This window comes from Protopterus annectens, chromosome 2.part0 (genome assembly GCF_019279795.1).
Source record: "Protopterus annectens isolate FY-2018-M chromosome 2.part0, PAN1.0, whole genome shotgun sequence".
In the NCBI taxonomy this organism is placed as follows: Eukaryota; Metazoa; Chordata; order Ceratodontiformes; family Protopteridae; genus Protopterus; species Protopterus annectens.
In genome coordinates this window covers 1,740,814,336-1,740,830,424 of record NC_056728.1, presented here as the reverse complement: position 1 = coordinate 1,740,830,424, position 16,089 = coordinate 1,740,814,336, and positions in this window count along the sequence as shown.

Here is a 16,089-nt window from a genome sequence, read left to right as displayed (position 1 = left end):
CTGTTTTAAGTACACATTCTTCATCAATATATGATAAAAATGTTACTACTATTGATCTAGGAGAAGCATTGGGGTGAGGAAGACATAGCTTTGCCTATGGCTCTATGAGCCCTTTCTATGCCACTAGATAGCCTTTCTTTTAAGTCCAAAATTTCAGGTAGCCATGAGTTTAAAAATAAAATAATGTCCTCACCTTCAGTTTTTTCTGGAAGACCAAATATTCTGATGTTTGTTCACCTTTCTCTGTTTTCTAGGTCATCTATCTTATTGATAAGCCAGTTGTTCTGCTGTAAAAGGAAATTGCTTTGAATTTCTTCCTCTTTCAGTCTCCCATCTATATCACAGAGAGAAGTCTCAATGTCTGAGATTTTTGTTTGTTGTTGCTGCAATAATTCTCTGAAAACATCAGTTTGTTTTTGACATTTTTCACTTAGATTTTCAAGGTTGTCCTTGAAACCATCCATTTTCAAGGATAGTTCCTGTAGAGTGGAAGATATCAACTGAACCTCTTTTCTCAAGGGTGTTTCAGAGTGCAAATTATTTGAGTTGCTCATATCCACAAGTAATAGTATTCTCCAGGTTGGTTTGACAGGAAAATATTGAAGAAGTAATACCAAAATTTATATCCAGTTAGTATAAAGGCTTATCAATAGTATTTGATTATTTTTATTTGATAATATTAATTTTTTCCTGTTTTTTTAAAGCTGATTTTGTGGAGCTCTGAAAAAATGCTGTTACCAGTTGGCCATCTCGGTTCCGCCCCACCGAGACACTTCCCTTTTCTGATGCAAACCAAGAGCACTGCCTGGTGAAGTGACTTAGTTAAAGTCACACAGAGAGCACACTAAACCCTGCACTACAAGAAGCAACACATTAACAGCTCATAGCCTTACTAACCTACACTAAGTACCATGTGAACTGCTGAAGCTTTCAAAATCAAGCTAAAAAATTGTAGTTAAAATATTAGTAATAAAATAATTTTTTTCACAATTAAATATTAAACATACTGTTAGCTGTCAACAAAACAAGGAAACCATGAATTATACCTGAAGAACTTGGCTGATATGATGATGCACCCGTTTATTACAATTGAGAAATACTTGGAACGAAATATTTACAAACACACACACACATAAAACACACACAACACATGCACATACACACACACACACACACACACACACACACACACACACACACACACACACACACACACACACACACACACACACACACACACACACACACACACACACAAAAAGCCATAAATTATAGCCAATATATATATATATATATATATATATATATATATATATATATATATATATATATATATAGATAGATACTTGCTGCAATCAGCACCATGTGGTGCAACCCAGTGCAATACTCCTCTGTCCTCTCAGTTTCTTACCTCAAGAATCAGAGATGAAGATCCAAATGCAGGAACAGATTTTTAATATTTATCTTATATGGTTAGAAAGTTGATACAATAACACTCTCGGTAATAGCAAGCATTTTTTAAATGCTACAAAGCTTGGAAGCCCCATTCCTGCAATTGTTTAGTGAATACAATTCACAACAGTTTTATAGAAAGCCATAAATTTTACAAGGAACAAAAAACAATACTTTTCAACTTCTTTCTTTAAGAACTCTGGACAATGCCAAAAATATAAAAAGAAAAAGTTCAAAAAATGGACAGATTTTAAATATTACTTTCTCTCACTTAGTTGTTACCTCTGTAAACCCATTGGGCAAAGTGCCTCTTTTCAGAGTGACCCGAGATCACCATCTGGACAAACGATTTGCTAAGTTACACTGTATGGAAATGGAGTTGGGAGGATTGAATCATGTGTTTTTAATTACAGGATGCAATTCATTAACAGATGAGAACATTAAGTAATTTACTTAAAAAGATGCATTTTCAACAACAAGAACTTTAAAACTCTAATGACTGGTATTGACTGACTGTAATCATCGGTGATTTACCACTCAGTGACAAAGTTAATAGAGATCTAGCAATTAGTGCAGAGGACTAAAACTCTAAACTCTTAATTAGCTGCTTTATTTAGTCAAAGGTACAGGGTTTGTGTCTTTTTACTTCCATATGCCTGGTGTGTGAGTCTAAGCAAGCCACTTTATCAGACAGTGCTCATGAGTTGCCATAAGATGGGTTTACCTAATTAACAAATAAAACTGGATGGGGCAGTATGTTGTAAGTGGTAAGATCTATGAGACTCTAAAGACTAGCCTTATTGGCTAGTTTGGCAGCAATGTAATTTATTTGGAGCAGTAACACACCACAAAGACACACATGCATGCACGCAGACACACACACACACACACACACACACACACACACACACACACACACACACACACACACACACACACACACACACACTAATACGCTTCCTCTTCAAACTCCTGAAAACTCCCAATTCAATCATCCTCCACATGGTGTATGCATTCTGACTGATTGTGTCACATATGCACTTTGCAGTATAATCCCACACACACATGCACACACACACACACACACACACACACACACACACACACACACACACACACACACACACACACACACACACACACAATCATTTGCTTCCTTCTTGAACTCCCAAAACTCCCAGTTCACATGTGGAGAATTTCCTCAGTCAGTCAGTCAGTTATCCATTTCATGTGTTCATGCTTTCTGCCTAACTGTGCAATGTATGCACTTTGCACTGTGACTCTTCCAGGGCTGCACATGCATGATGTGAGCATTGGCAAAAAAGAACAAAATGCTTAAAGAAAAAAAAACAGAAAAGAAGCACTTAAAAAAGGAGAAACCATTTACAGTATGTAACTTCCCAGCCATGGACCCTCCTGGACTCAAGTGCCTTTGGTGGTCAGCTGAATTGCCCCTATTGCAATCTGCCACTTATCATATCCTCCTCATTAACATAGTATGATATTGCCACTTGGTCAGCCATCAAGCCTAATGACTGAACAATTTTTATGAGTCATGCCTAAGCATGACAGAAGACCACAGCCCAAATAAAAACAGTAGTTTATTAAGGTTTAGTTTACATTACTAAGTAGCTGTGGGTAACTACTTTGCAGGCTGCATTGTAACCTACAGTGTTGTTGTTTGTGTAGCATCATGTAGCGCAGTCATGTTACATGCTGCTTCCCTACTGTGTGGTACTTGTGTAGCATCGTGTAGCGCAGTCATGTTACATGCTGCTTCCCTACTGTGTGGTACATATGAGCACATAGTAAAGAGTAGCTTATTATGAGTTCCTGTGAGCCATTCAAGTAAACCATCAGGTCTGTTGTGCATTGTTGTTTTGGATCATAATTCATGCTATGAATCGTGATAGTTAGACAGCATTCAAAACATAGCATGCAAGATGCCTGTACACATCAGTGTACTATGTTTATGAATAGCTGAGCTATTTATCTGACTTTGTTAAGTGGGTTGATCCTATTGAACCAGTGACTCATAATGATTACATCTGCATGAAATGAGCTAATTGAAAATAGTATTATTAATTTTAAAGAGCTGTACATTTGAAAGTTTATAAATTGTTTTGCATAAATGCAAATTGACTAAAAAATTAGAGATACAGCCATACACAATAACAATTCACAGTGTTTCTTGTGGGAGAAAAGGTCACCGTTAATATAGGACTCCATAAGCCTAACCTTAACTCTAACTGTAATCTGAAATCTAACCTTAATTCTAAGGCTAACCAAAATAAAAGCATCAGTCCTAAAACTAACCTCTAGTCCAACTCTTGCTCTAAATTCACTGAGTTCTACAAATATTCTAGCAATAATAGTCAAGTAAATGGTATTTCATTCTCTGCAACATTTGCATAAACCTTCATTGCAACATTCATGCAAGTGACATTCAGTCAAAAGGACTTGAATGAACTACATATGAATGGATGAATAACCAACTATCCCAAAGGCCTCTTTATTGGGAAATGTGGGCAAATATGTCTATAACACAAACACAGGGACAATTTCTGAATAGCCGGTTAACCTACACAGTACATCTTTTGGTGGTAGAATGAAACTGTAACAAATGAGCAAAAAATGCACAAAGAGAGTACATGGAAAAGATTCCAAAAAGGGTATCCACTCGCACTAATGGGCCAATATGGGTTGGTCAATTAGTGTGATGGTGAGAAAATGTGATTCAGACAGTTGTAACTGCGGTGAAGGACTGTTAGACATTTACAGGCTAATGCTCTCCAGAACAGCCCATGTATTGCATTAGCAAAGGCACCTCCTCATATGATGCACAGGAAAGCACACACACACACACACACACACACACACACACACACACACACACACACACACACACACACACACACACACACACACACACACACACACACACACTCATATATTCAGACACCTATACACATACAGGCAAATGCTCCCAGACATTAACACACACACACACACACACACACACACACACACACACACACACACACACACACACACACACACACACACACACACACACACACACACACACACACACACACACACACACACACACACACACACACACACACACACACACACACACACACACACACACACCCTTACATATGTATGCAGTCTCGTCACACTAACACCCTCTACCCCACTTCTTTGTTGAATTTATCTGCATTGTGAGTGCCCTCACAGGAATAAATCAGTGAACACCAAGTTTTAATAGTGGTATTTTTTTCTTTCTGTAAAAAAATGTACTTGGTGAAGTGATTATCTGAATTGTTCAGCCAAGCAAATCAGGAACTAGAGGTATTTCCAGGGAAGAGCTTATGTCTAATTAGTCCCCAGGACTACTGAATTAGCATGTGGCTTTACCTGCAAGACAGGTTTGTGCAGTGTGGGCTTCAGTGTGGAGAAGGCCTCTGCAGTAGGGCAGTGTTTGAATCAGAAAGTCTTAGTATGATACAGGAACCTTCCCACATAAGGTTTCTACATTGCTCTATGCCTTTGTGAATTCCAAGCAGATAAACTCCAGCCAGACATACTCTAAAATCCAGAACTGAACTCTAGTTCCTGAATCTTGAAGGCAGCAGGAATGGCCACTGTATCACTGTAGCACCTTACTTTATATCATGTCTCTGACAAAGGCTTTATAAGTCTAAGTGGCTTTTTGACCAAAACATGACCTCAATGTAATATGAAGTGTAACAACAGTGATATAAAAATCACTGAGAAATGTATGAAAATGTAGGCCAGTAACCAAAGTAACTGTAGTATAAGTAGCACATAGGGAAACAACCTCACCTACAAAATAAAATAACAACATACCTCTGCAACCAAAAGTAAAATGGCACCCTATCAAAACCTTCTTGCAGTACAAGTGAAACAAATCAAATTCAATTCCCTGAAAAATAAACCCCACATGCAACTGAGTTTCTCACTCACTATAACAAATCATTAAAAAATGTTCATCAAAACTCAGCATGGAAAAGTTATACCATGAACCACAAGTATGCTACTACTTGGCTGGGACTATGCTATCTTAACCTAGTTTATGTGAGCTCATTATCAGCACAGAGGAAAGGACAGGGATCCTATATAAACCAAAACACACGTATCAGCTCCTTAACTGTTCACCTGCGATTCACCTCATTTCACTGTAGCTAACAATAAAATGTCATTGCATGTTTCAAGCTGCACATATTTCCATTATGTCATTAACCAGTGAACCTGGGCAGCACACAAATCTAAACTTACTTCTGTTCTCCAAGCTGCTACTTGCTGAGGGGTATTCTTAACTTCAGTGCTTTAATATTATTTGGCAGGCCAACATTTTAATAACAGACTGAAAAAAGCTAAGCTTACATGAAAATCCATTAGCAAGAATATTCAAAACACACCCCTCCAAATTCCAAGGCATGTTTATACCCCGACATAGTTCAGTCTCCTCTTCCTAGGCAGCTGACCGCAAAAGCCTTAGCTTCTCTCATTCGCATATCATGTGATATGCATGCTTTACATCTGAGGCCTTGTGAAGTTTAATTTAATATTCTGATTAGGAATACCTAGATAGCAATGGCTACTCAACAGAGCAATACAAATCACATTATACAATATTGTCAGATTGATCAAGCTAAGATCTTTACTGTATAATACATTAAACCACCAATAGTGAATGCTCATGACACATATGGCCCCTTAAGGACATACCTGTATTTTAGCTACACAACTTCTGACTGCCCATGACATTTTATTTTTCGTCTGTTTATGGGTACATTCAGACTTTGGCAAATCTTTTGAAGGTATATTAGGATCCAGGACATTTGAGTATGCAGTCTAATTTTCTTAATACAACTATTCAACTTAGTAACATTTAATGACAAGATCTGCATATCAGATCAGTAGTTTAATCCAGATGTTGGCTCCTGTCCTGGGTTATCATGTCCTGTCTGCATAACAGCATCTACTTCTTGCAAATTAGTATAGATTGTAATCAAACCCTCTAACTCTTGTTATTCATTTCAACAGCTCACATAATCTTCAGAGGAGAACCCTACAATACATCAAAAGTTCTGTGAAATGAAGGAAGAACATAATTAACAATTAAGTTGTTATTGCTATAGTTGTAAATGTTCAAGTTCTAAAAGCCCACAGAGTAACATATACACAGCATACTGACTCTCAAGAAAATGACGGTAAACAACTCTCTGCATCTTGGTGTGGAACCAGTACCTAGGGAGAAGCCAGACCTTGATGTTCAGGGTGGCCACATGAATGTTATATGAATGTTATATACCGCATTCTTGACACAGCTGCCATACTACAATTATTTTTGTGAAGTTTTTGCTAGGGACCACAATAACTAGTTGCATAACACAAAAAGATTCAGTCTGATTTGTTTGGTAAATGATATTTTGGCAGCTGTCTTGACATAACTGTGCACAGATTTGCTATTACTGAAAACTCATATTCAAATATTTTACAAAACAATTAATTAAAATTAAAAAATATAGCATTTCTGTCACAGCTGTGTAAAATCTTACAAGTACAGATGAAAATAACTTGCAAGTAACAACAGTGAATTCGGAGTTTTAACACATTTTTCATGATTTTATAAGTCCTTGCTAAAACAGTATAAAGTAAGAAGAAATTGTTTACCAGAAATATTAATCAAATGTAAAGTTCATGGGCTCTGCCTCTATAACATATGTAATATTTATGCAGAAGGCAAGCAGCAGAAAGTACACGTGGCTTGTAAAAGGTATCACCATGGTTTGCAGGCATTCAGCTAGTTGAAGCTCAGTAGTCATGAATTTGATGCCTGAATTTTCAAACTTGTGCATTTGATATCCAACATGAGAACCGCACGGTACTAATATTTGCAAAATAAGTGAGGTTGACATTTTATGAAATTTATCAAGAATTAACTTATTCATATTTCCACCATTGGTTTAAATTAATAATGGAAATGAAATTATGTCTGATGGGTGATAGCTATGCAAACTGTAAAGGGAGTCAAGCAATTTTGATAATGGAATTGATTCACGAATAGCTAATCTCTGCACTGCTATCTTATATTCATTAAATGTGCAGAGCCATCAAACCAAGGTAAAGGTCTGAATATGCTAATAAAAGCATAACTAGCTGAATTACATAATAAATAACCAATCTAAGATGGGGGAGCCATTCAAGAAGCTATAAAGTAATCATGTAGACTTTACTATGAACTCCAAAATCAAGTGGAATATAACCGCCATCACACTTAGAAAAAAAAAAAGGAACGTTAGGGGCTGCTACTGCTCTCTTGCATGTGCATGTGTTATAGACTCAAATGTATGCTACTGCTGCTGACAGACCTCAGTCAAGGAGAATAAGGGTGCTCAGATCACATTTAACATATCATGGACTGCATGATACTGAAATATTCAAGTGATACAGAGTTGATAGCAAAAAATTACAGGATCCTCTGCCACCCCCACCTCAGATGCAGGGAAACCAAAGAGAATCTATACTAGTGGAAAGTAATAGGTATTTGTAGCATTAAGGATATTAGCGATTGATGCATTGCAGAGACTTATGGGGTATATATGAGGGGTGTCACAGGCCTCAGCCTCCAGAATATTGCACCATCTTAGTGATATGCTAGAACATGCAGGAGAGTACATATATTTTCCATGCACAACAGAGGAGTCAGCAAGAACAATGCAGGAATTTTATGCTGTAACACACTTCATTGCAGTTTTAGGGGCACTAGACTGCACTCACATAGAAATAAAAACCCAACCTGGTAAACAGGGATGACATATTTTAACAGGAAGGGGTTCCAGTCAATCAATTGCCAGATAGTATGTAATACCCAAGGGATTATCCTCAATGTTTGTGCAAGCAACCCAGGCAGTTACCATGACTCACACATATGGCACACCTCTCAGCTTTAGACAAGGTTTGCTAGGGGTGATGTTCCACAAGGCCGTCTACTGGATGATGCAGGTTATGCATTGAAACCATGGCTCATTACACCCATCGGAAATGCACACACACCCACAGAAGATGGATACAATGATACTTACACTCAAACTAGAAACATCATAGAGCATAAGATCATATGATCAGAGGAGGTTAATAGGCTAATGGCCCCAGTGCCCTTATAAGCCTAGCCAAGTTCAACCCATGTTCCCAAGGATGTCTGATTCAAGCAGATACTAAAATCAGCACCTATATCCCCTGTCCAAGAGGGATACAGGTTGAATCTCTGGGGTGAATTTCTGGTTACCCATACAGTCATCCAAATTACGCTTAAATAGGGCCAACAAATGACTCTGTTTAACATGAACAGGAAGCTTGTTCCAAAGGTGGGGTTACCTCTCTGAGATAAATCTGTCTCTCCAGAAAATTCTGTTGATGTCACATACCAGGTTAAGGTCCTTTAAGTGAATGACCCATGTGCCATTTGACTTGCAAATGTGCACTATTTACATTAAAGCTAGGTCAGAGATTGCTCTATATGCAAAGCGCAGGTTGCCTCTGAGTAGTCTGCATGATACAGATTAAAGCGACAATGATTTCATTCTGTCTGCATAAGACAGATATTGAAGACCCTGAATCTTCTTTGTAAGGAACATTTGTGGTCTCTCCAATTGCTGCAGGTGTTTGGAAAGGAACATACCAAAGGAAGCATTGTATTCTATTATTGGCCTAATGAGGGAAGAGTATAGAAGGGTTAAAACCTCTTTTTTTTCTGGAGGCAATACCCTTACTTATGAGATGAGTAATATAAAATGCCCTTCTTACCACTGTGGAGACATGGTGATTGAAATTAAGGTTGCTGTCAACCTGTGTGCCAGATCTCTCATCACTGACTGTGTGCTTAGGATATTGTTATTGATGTGGTGGTCTGAAATGAGCATTGTGTATTCATTTGCTTTGTCTTGAGGATGGGTGCACAGATTATTTTTGAGAAGAATAATTTCTCTATGTGCTACTGTGTTTTGTCTTTTTTCAGTTTCATGTCCTGCAGGATTATGGCACCCAGACCATCTATTCCATGAAAGCCATCATTCAGTGATGCAGAGAATGAGGTCATCACTGAAGCATTATGGCATCATGGATCCTTCCTGCTTGACAGAGGCAGGGTGAGATGTCTGCCAGAAAAAGCATATGGCAGCAGCTGGTCACTGACATAAACACAGTGGGTGGACATGCCAGGAAACTATAATCAGGTGCAGCACAGTGCCACTGATATGAGTATAGTGGCACGCAGGAGGCAGCTGCAGTAGCATGACAAAAGATGGCTATGGTGTGTGTGGTCCTGCTATACAACCACCATTCACTGAAAATGAGCATTTCCTGTCCACTGTCAGAGATCCAGACAGCTCAGCAGAAGGTTAACATGGACTCCTTGATGTTGGTGCTGATGTGGATAACAAGCCAAGTGTGTCCCAAGATAGGTGTACAGGTATGCTGTACATAAGGCATTTACTGCAATTCTGGGCATCTTTATCTGTTGCTAATTGGACATCTGAAAACATTGAGGTAAGTGCCTTAGAAGAGACCGGCATCCAACAAAGATTGTGTTGGTGTGAGATGGTCAGTCTGAATGATTCTGAGATATTTCTTAAGGGGCAGATAGGCAGAGCATTATCTTCTTGTCCTTGTGTCCTTTACATTGTCAGGCTTATTAGGCTTCCTTCCACTGCCTTTCCTGTTTTCCAGGGACATCAGATTTGCCATATTAAAGACCAGCTGCAGATGGTAAGTACAAACTGTCTTTGATTAGTAATAACCATTAAAAGTATTGTATTCCTTTCACATCTGAAATTGTTTAATGTGAGTGTTTAGAACACAGTTTGGATAATTTTCAGTCACTATTTCTCTCTTTCTTGTTTCACACTTACCATGACATTACTGCAGTTACAAGTCATGTGCTTTGGGGCTCTCTTTGTCTGATGCTATTTGTACACAGCCATTGCATGGGGATGTAAAGACTGTGGACATTGGATGGCATCAGATTTAATATTTGTATGTGCTTAGGTTGTTATGTGTATTCCTTAACTGGTGAGTGTGTGTGCTAACCTTTGACTCTTGGGTGGTGAGTGTGTGTACTAACCTTTCACTCTTGGCTGGTGAGTGTGTTTGCTATCCTTTGCCTCTTAGCAAGGGCAAGGGCATATTATGCATGCCTACATCTGCTGGCTACCTCTGCAGCTGGAGGTTCTCCCTCAGAATCATTGTCTGTATGTGCCGAAGGTGCTGACCCTGCCTGTGGTCCATTAATATGTGATTCTGTCCCTTGCTGTCCCTACTGCAGCTGTTACCTCAAGATAATATTGTGCAGCATGGCACAGACTGTGAGAATTTCCACTGTGATGCCTGGGCTGTACTGCAGGGAACCCCCTGATGCATTTAGACCATGACTTCAGCATGCCATACACATACTCTGTGATCCAATGATCTTATGATCCTATGCTCATTTCAGACTACACACAAGTGAATGGAGCCTCCCCCGTAAAAAAAAAAGAAATGTAATACATTAGCATTACATCAGTTCTGTTAACTTTTCTGTAAAGAGGACAGCAGTTGTGTAACTGAGTACTGGATGGCAGAATTATCAATAACTAGGCAAAACGTCAAAGTCAAAATACCTGGACAATATCCTTTGGTCTCTCCACTATTGTGAATGCCACCAGGAAATATCAGAGAAGCCTAAAACCTCTATTAGCTACACATGCACAACCCCCTGATGTTGATAATAAACACAATATAATTGTCTGCAGTAACTGATGAACACAACTGTGATGTAACCATACCATTTATTGACAAACTTAGAAAGCACAGTAAGAACCAACCTAACTGCAGTATAAAAGTGGTGAATGAAAACTGTATACAGGTAAATTCTTCTTCTGTTTCATATTGAAATACATTAAAAATATGACAATGTAAGTAGTTTATGAAGAGGGCAAACAGATAGTAATTTGTAGAAAAATCAGTGTCCCCTCCTTCCACTTCCATAGCTATACCATTAACTTTATATGGTGCAGATTCATCCCTGTAAGCACTGTGAAGATGTAAATGAGGAGTTAAATCATCAGCATCCCAGAATACAAAATAATCACTTGGTATATGGGATGTAAACATGGTGTAAGTAGCTACATGATTGCAAGCACACACCCTAGGACTGCAGGTAGGAGCAATGGCAATTGTTAGCTGCTAATGGCTTGCAAGTGTTAATGATTACTCAGACTACAACATTAAGCAATATTGAAGAAACTCTTTTCTCTGAAGTGTGTGTGTAATGCAGTGTAAATATTTAAAAAAAATGAAGCACCTTGATAGTTGTGAGAACAGCCTTAACAACATTGATATTCTTGTTATAACAGTGAATTACCCATCCTCTGTTTAAAATTCTTTCTGAAATGCTGATCAGTTATATTACACATTGAAGCAAATATGCAAATAAATTCCAGTGCCATTGCATTTCAGTAATTAAGCTAAGAGGTGTGCTTTGCAACAATTCCCTGAACACAAGTAAGAGAGGAAATTCTACACCTACTATTGTAGCACCCAAGATAAATGAAATTAGTTTAAAGAAACAACAAAGGGATGCAGGATTTGAATCTGACTTGAAACCACACCACATGCTGCTTGTAATGCTTGCAGCAGATGTGAAAATGCAGAATGCATCTTTTTAATGGTATAACTGTTGCGGAATGGAAATACAAGTCATGTTTGCCCCAGTGTTTTGTGATGTGGAATATCAATTTCTGAGTTGCTTAGCAGAGTGCAAACAGGGCTCACAGGTGAAGGAAAGAGTGAACAGTTTAATTTCTGCAATCTTGATTAGTGTAAACACTTTTGTTACCACTATGCAGTATTTGTAATGAGTGAGTGGTGTCACATGAATTATACCTCTCTCTGTGTCACAAGATGAAAAAACAGTGACTTTAGACCTATAACATAGTTGCTCTGGGGTTAAAATCCATACTGTGGGAAGGGAATTCACAAATTATTAGTCAAGATCTATGACTTATATTCAACACAACTTTATTTTTGTTTTCTGTTTCTTGCCTTATGGACTTGCTCACTGCAATTAAGCTTATCTGCTTAAGGTAAAAAGTGAGAAATTTGATTTGGGTAGCCTTCTATAGTGCAAATAGGCTTAGCAGCCATGCACAGCTGTCAGCACTCAGTACTGAGTGGGAATATCCAGCTGCTGTGTAACTGTCTCTGTGGCAAAAGGTGTAATCCATGTAACATTTTTGTTACAAAGGGTGCCAGAATGCAATTTGTTTTAACAATTTGATTAGGGGGATAACACTACATACAAATGGCTTTCATAATTAGGTTTATTGCAAGAAATGTCTCTTTTATGCTTTAATAACTACATTTATTAGGGAGAACGTCTCATTAATGATTTACTTATGAAACCTAGTCTATTGTGCGTAATTGTTTAAGCTGGATAATTATGATAATTAATTAAAACTGCACTTTCATATTTATAAATACTTGAGTTAAAATCAGATTCACTCCTCACAATGGCCCGTTTCTGTCTTTAGGATAGTATGTGTTGTGAAGTTTGCATGCGTCATACCCCGACCTGTATTACTCAGCTCTTGAAAGTCTATGCATCTAACATACATTTACAAACAGTAATACTACCTCTTTCATGGGAATGCATTTCAAAGAACTTCTTAACATCACACACATATAGGCCCATCTAAAGAATATCGCCATTCATACTGAATGCAGTATATCTTTAATGAACATAGCTGAAATGGAGTTCTCTTGTAGCACTAACAAATATTCACTTTGCTTGAAATGTATGCATTATTCCATAGCTTTGATTCCCATAGTGTACAACTAACTTTTTACAGTGTGTAATTCCCAAAAGATATGTGCCATATCATCCTATTTAACCTCCCAAACACCAAGGATAACAAATAAGGCCATTAGGCATGTCAGTGTTGATCATTTGAAAAAGTGTGAATAGGCTGAGTATTGCACATAGCAAATCTCAGTGTGAACACCTTCATTGCTGTTTGATAACATCCCTTCCTCTTTGTTTGCCAGTGGCTTTCTCTGATTTCTATTGTACAAATGTAGTTGGCATGGCTGTGTGTGCTTGCACACTAGCTGTGAAATGTGACTTTGGAACTTAGCACCAATTCAGACATAGATTTGCTGCTTGACATTTGCAGGCGTAGCTGGTGAGGGATGTGATGGTGCTAAATATAGAGCACAAATGCAAGGTGTTGAGGAGTCCAGGATTTTTGGTGCACTCCTTGTGATGTGCTATAATCATAGGCTGCTGCAGTGGAACTATAATGGGTCTCAGTATAGGACTGAGGCTTGGAACAGATTAGCCAGGGATTCTCCAGTGCAGCTAGTATCCTACACACTTGAGAGAATTGTTGTTACCACTAATGTGACCTGAAATGGCAACAGAAGGACCTGTTCAGCTGATGGGAGGATACGTTTGGAACTGCTGACACCTCTCAGTTGTGTAAGTAGAAAGAGCCATCAACATTCAGTTATATAGAATGACGTAGGCGCCACTTTTGTTATCATTATGTTTTCCTTTCCCTTTTTCTCTTCTTCTTCTCTATTGTGCAGCTGCTGAAGACAATGCAGTGATCAGGAAGGTGCACTAAGAGAGGTTAAATTCCTTCCAAGAGGCATGGGTATGTATGCATTATGTCTTACCATACGTCTAATAACTATTAAAATTATCTGCAATATGCAATACTGAAATAAATAGTTATATCTTTGATATCACAGCAGTAGAATTGAGTAATGCTACAAGAGAGTAACACCTTCCCATCATACCTGGATGTGGCAAAGGTGTATAGACTGAATAACCATAAATGTGCATTTTCTGAAATTAAATAATCATGTGACATGCCATGGGTCTAATTCTCTTTCTTTTTTGTCTTACCCCACCCCTTCTCTCTCATTTTTTGGGGGAGGATATTTTATATGTCTTAAAAAATTTCTGTTGTCATACATTTTTGCCTACAAAAACTGACATGTATCACAGAGAGGTAAACTGGCCACTGTGGATAAGCCTGCCATTTTTCCACAGGTTGTAGCGCTGATACCCAGCACTTCAGGTTCCCAAACTGCCAGTGCTGCCTCCACAACCCCTGCCCTACCTGCTCCACCTGCATCAGGTAGCTCTGCCCTGGCTGCTGGTGCATGGATACCCTCTGGGAGTAGTTGTAGTAGTAGTAGTAGTAGTGGAGGTGGGGATTTTGTCACCCAGCAAGAGCTGATAGGGCTGCTGGAGGGTGTCGTGGAAAAGGGCCTTGGTTCCCAAATCAGCTATTTAAAAAAGGTGCTTCATCATATTTCCAAGATGTTGCTGTGATTACCTCCACCTTTGGGCCAGTAATCAATGAGCCTCAATCCTCACCACTGGCACCTTTGAGGAATGTTCACTAAGAGGATAACAGGTGCACACACAGTATCTCCAGATGCAGCTCTCTGCATCAAGCAAAATCAAGCACAATTTTCCTTAAGAGCACATAGGGAACACAGTCAGTTTGAGGCTGGTTTCTCCCTCTTTCTCCAGATTCCCAATAAGACTCTCCACTTTCACAGCTATAAAGATGAAATCTCAGCTGAGTGTCCAAGCCAAGACCTATTGTACCCTCTCTGTCAAAACGGTGCTTCGTATCCCTGCCCAAGTAGCTGACACACACACACTCTTGGAAGTTTGATTTACATACAGACACACGCACCTGGAACAGGCTGTCACACGCTTATTAGATATGCCCCCTTCTGCCCAGACTATAATGTAGTTACCACTGCCACCAGACACTCCTGCCAGCTATCTTAAGGCCCTTACAAGGGTACCCAATATACTGAGTGAAATTAATATTAATACAAATGGTAGTTTGATCAGCAGCAAGGCTATTACAATTGGCTCACACAGTGTCACCAAATATGCAAATACTCTCAAAACTTAAATATCTGTACAAAGATCAGCCACAATGAACTGTTTAAATATATTTAATGATAAATAATAAAAGAACAAGACGATACTAAATATCTATTCACAGTGACATCAGAGTTTAAAACCACAAGAAATATTTAAAATAATGTTGAAGAACAGATGCAGACAAATAAAGAAAAACAATATCTCAGCTAAGCTTCACTATATTTCTGACTGAATTTAAGAGAATCACTATTCCCTACTTACTTAATAGAGCAAGACAGATGATGTGGTGAATGGTTCTTCTTGTTGGCAGACCCAAGACAGAATACAGAATGCTCAGTCTAATATCTAAAATATTACTTCTGGGATAGTTTGCAGAATGACATCACTTTGGTCATCTGACTTCTAGTTTTCATGCAAAACCCCATTGCTGGAAGCTGGCAGGATTTAGCACCTAACTGTAAAAAACACAGACAAGGGCTTTTGCTCAGATCTGTGGCAGGTGCAGGAAGTCATAAAACAGTTTCATACCTCCACACTTCCAGAGTAACAATTAGTTCACCCAAAGACAATACAGAACTTTGGTGAACTTACTAATCTGGTGAATTCGTTTTCACAGAATCTACCCAAGGTACTGTAGACTCTTCTATTCCATG